At 48.2% G+C, this 8775-nt stretch overlaps 1 pseudogene; it reads left to right on the top strand.

Moving 5' to 3' along the window:
* Positions 1-2640: 2640 nt before the first annotated feature.
* On the top strand, positions 2641-7944 carry LOC130044258 (heterogeneous nuclear ribonucleoprotein K-like; annotated as a pseudogene).
* The last annotated feature ends 831 nt before the right edge of the window (positions 7945-8775 follow it).

The raw sequence follows: 8775 nt of genomic DNA, 5'->3' as shown, positions 1-8775 counted from the left end.
CTTGCAACACCCAACATAACTGATATAGAATTGTCCATCCTCTTCCCAGCTCCTCACCCATTTTACGCACCCCTGTACTCCAGACAATCAGAACGCCCATAAGCATGAGCTCCCGGGTTGGGAACCAGAGTTGTCTGGCTTAGGAATCCTGATTTAGGAAGGGAGAGGGAACATCCCACCGGATGGAGGGGGATATCCCTGGACCTCTCACCTTCCTTCACTGAAAGATGGTTTTTCTCTAGGTCTTTCCCTGAGGCTCAGCCAGAGCCTCACCTGGTCACTGAGATAATCAGTGCGGAGAAGCTGTCTAGAACGAGGAAACCAAACCAGACTCCTCACTGAGGACATGGTCGCCAACTTCCTCTCTCCCACCAGTTCTTACCAACCGGTGGCAAACAGGTAGAGGAAAGGGCCAGAACAATGTTGGAGGGTTTCTCAAGCCGCCACAGTGGAAAAGGGTTTCTGTTTGTTTAATAATCTCTACCTTGGAGAGAGATCACGGTCACGGGCCTCCCGTTGTTCATCGATTTGCTCGAGCGGGCCCAGTAACATCTCCATCATGAGACTTGTTACTGTGTTTGGCATATTGAATACATCACGGGTAGCTTGCCAGGCTCTGCCGTGCGGGCGAGATACTCTCGGTAGCTTGCCGGGCTCTCCGAGAGGGGCAGAGGAATCGAGTAATGTGGAAATCATCTGCCACATAGGTAGGGTAAGGGTGTGGGAGTGGGGGGATACAGGGGTTTTCGGTGGTGAAGGGACGGGTGTTTCATCATTGTATGACCGAGACTTAAACCCGAAAGCTTTGTAACTGCTCTCACGGTGATTCAATAAATAAATTTATAAAGGCCCTCCCGTTGATCATCGATTTGCTCGAGCGGGCCCAGTAACGTCTCCATTGGAGACTTTGTTGTTACTGTGTCTGGCATATCGAATACTCTCGGTAGCTTGCCGGGCTCTCCGAGAGGGGCGGAGGAATCGAACTCGGGTCGGCCATGTTGGCCGCTTGTAAGGCGAACGCCCTACCGCTGTGCTATCACTCCAGAAATTTATAAAAAAATAAAATAAAATAATCTCTACCTTGGTTCTTAGTAAGAAAAAGAAAATCGCTCAGGACTTCCAAATAAGGCAAAAAGGTATCTGTGCTGTTTTCAGTATCATGCCAGAGTATCAACTAAAAGCTTACCAAGAAACATCTGACTAAGGGAATAAATGTGTTTGGCTTCCGCATTCGAGAGAGTTCGTCTAGGAAAGTTAAATTCATCCCTAAGGTATCTGCAGGTGCTGATTATTTTTATCAGCCAGAGATATGCAAAAGGTCACTGACCTCACCTGGCACAGAGGAACAGAGAGGAGTGAAGTGAAGAAACAGAAGTTTAGGGGGACGTGCTCCCAGGCAGACCCAGTAGGACCCTGGTGCAGTGGGGGTAGAGCCGCACCCTGGGAAAGGCTAAGAGGGATTTTTAAGTTGTCTTGGGCAGGAAAGGCAACAAAGACCGTGGGACATGTGTGCTAGGTAAACACTAGAGATTCCAGTCTTGGGATGGGCTCTAAGCCCTGTCGTAGGGGCCGATTCTGGGAACGTTTCTCTCATAGCCATCATCGATTGCTCCCCGGCAAACCATTCAATGCAAATGCCGACCCGTGAGTGGCAAGACTTAGCCAAGACTAGAGCAGAACGGAGCTTTGAGGTCCGGGGAGCTCTGTTCTAACCTTGGCACGGCAGCTTCTTTCATAACGTTAAAAGTTGAGTAAACTCAGCCTTCACGACTCAACTCGAGGGATGATGCAAACGCCCAGGAAACGATGGCAGCAACACACCGGAAAGGTCCTTGATGTTCTTGGAATGGACACACTTAACACAGTTAAGCGTTATGTAAAGCATAGTCTACCACAGTTACAAAGTCAATCCACCCAGCACTGCTCCAGGTGTGTTGTCTAAGCCTGGTTCCTCATGGAGATATCAGAATATTATCAGAACTGATTAACCCAAGTCAGTTATTTACCAGACTTTCTGGAACATTGGAAGCATTGATTGTTAGCCTTTTTTTTTTAAGTGGGGAGAGTTAATACTTATGAGAAAGAGTAGGAGAGATGAACCTCATTATCAGACCAAGACTCGTATCCTGCTGAGGTGGAGGCTCTCGCTTACGTTCAGTCTCGTCCTGGCCACAGACCCTCACGGCCCCACTGGCCTTCCCCCCAGCTGGCTTCAACCCAGAAAGAACACCCCAAGGAAATGGTCTCTCCTCGACCAGTGTGCTCCCCATGAGGACAGTGGTTCCTGGTTTGGGTGGGAGAGGGGTTTTCCCCTCTTTTTTTTTTTTTTCTTTTTGGGTCAAACCCGGCAATGCACAGGAGTTACTCCTGGTTCATGCACTCAGGAATTACTCCTGGCGGTGCTCGGGGGACCATATAGGATGCTGGGAATTGAACCTAGGTCAGCTGCGTGCAAGGCAAACGCCTTACCCGCTGTGCTACGGCTTCAGTACCGGTTTTCCCCTCTTCTGCCACCATGTGTGAGTGTGCAAACGAGGAAGGGGGCACCCCAGGCAAAAGCACTGAGGATGACATTAGCCTCTGCTTCTTGCTGATGTCCCACTTGTTGGCGGCCTCCGAATGTCCACTTAATACAAGAAAATGGAAACTGGACACCCAGAGGAAAACTTCCCTAACACCAAAACCAATTTGGTGAATTTGGTAGACACCCTACAGAAGATATGGAGGAGGAACAAGCTCTTAAGAGATCTAGAAACACTGATGAGATGGTTGAATCTCACCTTCTGCTTCAGAGTAAGAATGCTGGGGCCCTGATAATGGGGGGAGAGTAGGAATCTGAGTGCTCTCCTACAGAGCCCCACGCCGGCATGTCAGGCCCATACCGCAGAGGCCCCACGCGCATATAGAGTATCCACGGCCCCAAGCACATATTGATATTGAAACTATTGGAGAAATTCTGAAGAAAGTCAACTTTACCTTGGAAGAGTACCAACACTATGAAGGAAGTGATTTATTTTTTAAATTGAATCACCGTGAGATACAGTTACAAACTTTCATGTTTGAGTTTCAGTCATACAGTGATCCATTAGTGTACATTTTCCACCACCAATGGAAAATGTATCCCTCCCCCCACCCCAATCCTCCCCTGCCTCTATGGCAGACAATTTCCCCCATACTCTCTCTCTACTTTGGGGCATTATGGGTTGCAATATAGTTACTGAGAGGCTATCACGTTTGGTCCTTTATCTACTTTCAGACACATCTCCCATCCCAAACAATCTCTCCAACCATCACTGACATAGTGATCCCTTCTCTATTCCAGTTGCTCCCTCCCCCAGCTCATGAGACAGGCTTCCAACCAGCTCTTGATGTTCTTGGAATGGACACACTTAACTGTGGAGCAATCTTTCTGGCCCTTGTTTCTACCGTCTTTGCGTGTCAGTCTCATATCATGTTATTTTATATGAAGGAAGTGATTTTGACTGTGAATTGAGACTGTTGATTCATCAGAGTCTGGCAGGAGAAGTTATTGAGGTCAAAGGTGCCAAAATCAAAGAACTATGAGCGAACACTCAGACTGCAATCAAGCTTTTCCAGGAATGCTCTCCCCATTACACTGACAGAGTTAGATTTGTTGGATGAAAACCAGATAGGACTGTAAAGTCCTATCAAGGTCGTCCTTGGTCTTACATCAGAGTCTCCGATCCAAGGACACGCATGGCCTCATGACCCAAATTTTTATGATGAAGCCTATGACCACAGGGGCTCACTGTGATGTTTGATGACCATCATGGATGTCCTGTGGGATTTCCCACGTGGGGAAGAGCTGGTTTGATGGAGTACCTTCTGGATGGGTGGCCATCCTATGCTTTCACCTAGGAGATTAGGATGACATGAGCCCTTGCCATGGGCCAAGACCATCACCTCCTGGACGAGCTCCGAATCTTCCCCTTCCTCCACCACCACCACCTAGAGGAGGAGATCCGATGGCTGACGACGGAAGAGGAAGACCCAGAGATGGTTACGACGGCAAGGTTGGTTCTGTTGCCAGTGAAACTTGGGACAGAGCAAGAGATCCGTGGAGCCCATCTGAATGGCAGATGGCCTATGGGCCACAGAGTGGCTCTGGATAGGACTATTCCTATGTAGGGAGTCGTGGCTCATATGGTGTCCTTGGTGGACCTGTTATTACTACAAAAGTAACTAGTTCCAGAGATTTGGTGTGAGTTCACAATGCAGTGTGCGGGTGGTGCTGTGACGCTGTGTGTTCAGTGGCCGAGAGCCGCCTCCCGTCCTCCCCAGACCCCCCAGCAGAGAGACAGAGAGACAGGGACCACAGCCTGATGTTGAAAATGGCCCTTTTTAGTGCAGAGCTGCTACTTACTTATAGAGCATCTGAAGGGATCAGAGGTGTAGGACTGCATGTCCCTGTGATTTACTGAGGGAAAACATTCCAGCAGAGGCAATTCTCGGGGAGAGATAATCTCAAGGAGACGCTCTGTCTCCCAGAGATATCTATATTGCCTCTCTCTTCCCTTCTAGTCGTATATATCGAACAATTAAGTTAAACAGTTAGTTAAACAATTAATTCTACTTCTTATCGATACTTGCCGTCATTTGGATTTGCTCGATAAAGGTAAAGGCCCTCCCGTTGTTCATCGATTTGCTCGAGCGGGCCCAGTAACGTCTCCATTGGAGACTTTGTTGTTACTGTGTCTGGCATATCGAATACGTCACGGGGAGCTTGCCAGGCTCTGCCGTGCGGGCGAGATACTCTCGGTAGCTTGCCGGGCTCTTCGAGAGGGGCGGAGGAATCAAACTCGGGTCGGCCATGTTGGCTGCATGCAAGGCAAACGCCCTACCACTGTGCTATCGCTCCAGCCCGTCATTTGGATACACACAGTAAAAGATAAAGATCCTAAAACTTTGTTCTCTGGGCTCTGAAAGGAAGTGAGTCTTTTACCACAAATCTCAGACTAAGTCCTCAGGTCAGTTCAGCTTGTCCTTCCCCAGGGAGGTCTTGTCACTTAAGTCATAACAGCTTGCATCAAGATCATGTATTTTTGCTTTCTAGAATGTCCCATGGGCTGGAGTGATGATAGCACAGCGGGTAGAGGGGTTGCCTTCCACGTGGCTGACCCGGGTTTGATTCCTCCATCCCCTCTCGGAGAGCCCCACAAGCTACCGAGAGTATCTCGCCCACACAGCAAAGCCTGGCAAGATACCCATGACGTATTCGATATGCCAAAAACAATAACAACAAGTCTCACAATGGAGACGTTACTGGTGCCACTTGAGCAAATCGATGGACAATGGGAGGACAGTGCTACAGAACGTCCCATTTCAATGCCAGGGTAGCTTCGCCACTTGCCCGGTTCCTTCCCATTCCCACAGCAGGAGCTCCCTTTGGGGGTGTTAGGAACTACAGCAACTGAAACCTGAGTCAAGTAATTATGACCAGGAGTAGATATATTTGGAGTAAATATATTTCAGTCAATCAACTCCCAAATGTTAGGAGCATAGCATTAAGGTCTTTCTGTGTTTAAGCAATTACACCACCTCCGCTTTGCTGATGACATTGTTTTAATAACACCAAACATCAGCCAAGCAGCACAAATGCTGGCCGACTTTGACCGTGAGTGTGGAAAGGTAGGACTACAGCTGAATCTTACGAAGACAATGTTTATGAGAAACAGCCTCGTTCCTGATGCCCCATTCGCTCTCAACGGAACGACCATCTCCGAATGCAACAGCTATGTGTACCTAGGTCGAGAGGTCAACATGACAAATGACCTGGCACCCGAGCTGCGCAGGAGGAAGAGAGCGGCTTGGAACGCCTTCAAGAACGTCGAAGAAATAGCTAAGAGGACGAAGAACCTCCGGCTCCGGGCACATCTCTTTGATTCCACTGTTCTTCCTGCATTAACATATGCTTCAGAGACCTGGGCCCTATGCAAACAAGATGAGAACGCTATTCAGGTCTCCCAAAGAAGAATAGAAAGAGCTATGCTTGGAATATCACGTTTCACTCAAATGAGAGAAAGAATCCAGAGTTCTGACATCCGTCGACGATCAAGAACCAGGGACGCTGTCTCATTTGCCAAAAATCAGATGGGCTGGTCACGTAATGAGATTTAAAGACAACCGCTGGACTAGAGCTGTTACCGACTGGATTCCACGGGATGTCAAAAGACCACGTGGCCGCCCACCTACCAGATGGTCAGACTTCTTCGTGAAGATCATGAACGATCGGTTTGAGGCTCTTCATGATCCCAGAGCGAACAGATGCCATTGGGCTACACTAGCACGCGACAGGGACAAATGGAGACGTTACTGGCGCTCGCTCAAGCAAATCGACGACTAACGGGAAGTTAAGTGATTAAGTGATTAAGTGTTTAAGCAAAGAACACTGCTCTAGAGTAAAATATGAAAAGGCTAGCCACACACAGCAACAAAGAAGAAAACCAGCTGGAGGGCTCCACAGCTCCCGGAGAATGCTCCGGGCCCCAAACAGAGCTGACGTCACTGGGAGGTCCCAGATGGGGTAGGTGCTCTCTCCCCGCCTTCTCCAGATGGAATCCCCATGACCATGAGCTTCTACAAACATGGCTCTGGCAAGCAGGTACCAGGGTATTTTTTCCGAATCGCGTGGGCGCTTACGCGGCCGCACAACATTTTCTTATATGCAAAGTGATCAATGGGAAGTAAATCATCCAGCATTTCTCCCTGAAAATCAGGCTTGAATGATGGTGGGAAAATCTGAGCAAAAGATAATACTCAACCGAAATGCACCTGAACTGTGTATTTAACTATGGTGCTATGCCACCCTGGGAGGGGAAGGGTGTCTGTCCCTCCGCCTGTCCCCTTCTGTGGCGGCGACATGATATTCTGCATTTTTAGAGACTAATGAACAGCCAGGTATGTGACTGCATTGACGAGGCACGTGGGGCTTCATGGGATGGGGGGTGGATTCGGCCCTGCTCCCTGCCATGACAATGCTCCGGGTTGCCACCCTCAAATGCCTCCTCCGGCTTCTGACCGACCATGAACCCAGAGGCACAGATAAATACCAGGAGGTTTACTCCATGGCTTGGAGGCCAGCCACACATGCTAGGGGGAAAGGCAGCTCAGATAGAGAAGGGAGCACCAAATAAAGGGTGTTGGGAGGATCCTCCCAGGATGGGAGATGCGTGCTGAAGGTAGACTATAGACCGAACATGATTGCCACTCAATGCCTCTTTTGCAAAACACAGGACCCAAAAGAAGAGAGAGAGAACAAGGGGGAATGCCCTGCCACAAAGGCAGGGTGGGATGGGGGGGATGGGGGGTGGGAGGGATACTGGGATCAGTGGTGGTGGAGAATGGGCACTGGTGGAGGGATGGGTGTTCAATCACTGTATAACTGAAACCCAAGCACAATTATTTGTAAGTCTACAACTGTACCTCTTGGTTTGTCACTAATAAAAATTAAAAATATATATGAAAAGGCTATAGGGGAAATTGAAAAGCAAGTAATTCACTACAAACACAAAGTCCAGAATTACCAGAAAGTTTTGGCTTATAAGTAACCAAAGTTGACTTGAGAAACTATGATAATGAGGTATAAAACACAAAGGAAAGGTTAAAGATAAACTCAGAGGATTAGGGGTGCTCACAAGAGCACTGTGAGCTTAGCTGGGAGGATGAAAAAGGGCAAATTCCTGATGAAGCCAAAAGCACTTAGGGTTAATATCCAACAATTTGGCTGGGTCTATCATTGGCAAAGGTGGTCAACGAATTAAACAAATCTATCACGAATTGAGAGCTTCTATCAAAACTGGTGAACATTTAGAAGGGTCCAAAGATCGAATCATTACCATGAGAGGGACCCAGGACCAGATACAGAATGCACAATATTTGTTGCAGAACAGTAGGAAGCAATGTGCAGATATTGAAGGATTCTGATGCAAGATATTTTTTCTTTTTTATAGTGTGAAGTAGTATTCTGGAAAGTTTTTCTTTTTTTCTTTCTTTTTTTTTTTTTTTTTGTTTTTTGGGTCACACCCAGTGATGCACAGGGGTTACTCCTGGCTCTGCACTCAGGAAATACTCCTGGTGCTGCTCAGGGAACCGTATGGAATACTGGGAATCGAACCGGGGTCAGCTGCATGCAAGGCAAAAGCCCTACCTGCTGTGCTATCGCTCCAGCCCCCCTGGAAAGTTTTTCTAAGACTAGCGTAGAACTGAAGGACTTCTTCATTTTTTTTTCCTTTTCTGCTTCTGTTTAAAAAGCCAACATTTCTCTGCCTCAAAGGTGTTCTGAGTAGTGAAATCTTTGCTTTTTACCAGATGTTTTAGTTCCTTAAAAACGGCAGGGGGGTGGGGAGGCAGGCGGGAATCACGATGATCACGATCGTCCTGTTGTTCGTCAATTGTCTCGAGCAGGCCCCAGTAACGTCTCCTTCGTCCTAGCCCTGAGATTTTAAAAGGTGCCATATTCAAGGCTCTATCAAGGTTAGGAGAATGAGACCCATCATGGTTACTGGTATTTGGCATATTGGGTATGTTACAGGGAGTTTGCCAGACTCTGCCATGTGGGCAGGTTACATTCGGTAGCCTGCCATTTTGTCCAAAGTAAGAATGAGATGATAAGATGTTGCTTCTGGGAGCTGGGTTTTATAGTCTCTGGGTCTTGGCCGTTGATGGGATCACATGGCGCCAGGGGGCCAGTTGGTGGGTGTGACCCCACCCTACTGGAAGATGGAGGATCTGGGTGGAGGATGCTCAGCCCCGATC

The sequence above is a fragment of the Sorex fumeus genome, unplaced genomic scaffold, assembly GCF_029834395.1.
Source record: "Sorex fumeus unplaced genomic scaffold, SorFum_2.1 ptg000122l, whole genome shotgun sequence".
In the NCBI taxonomy this organism is placed as follows: Eukaryota; Metazoa; Chordata; class Mammalia; order Eulipotyphla; family Soricidae; genus Sorex; species Sorex fumeus.
The sequence above is the reverse complement of the archived record's forward strand: the minus strand, read 5'-3'. Positions and strand labels throughout refer to the sequence as shown.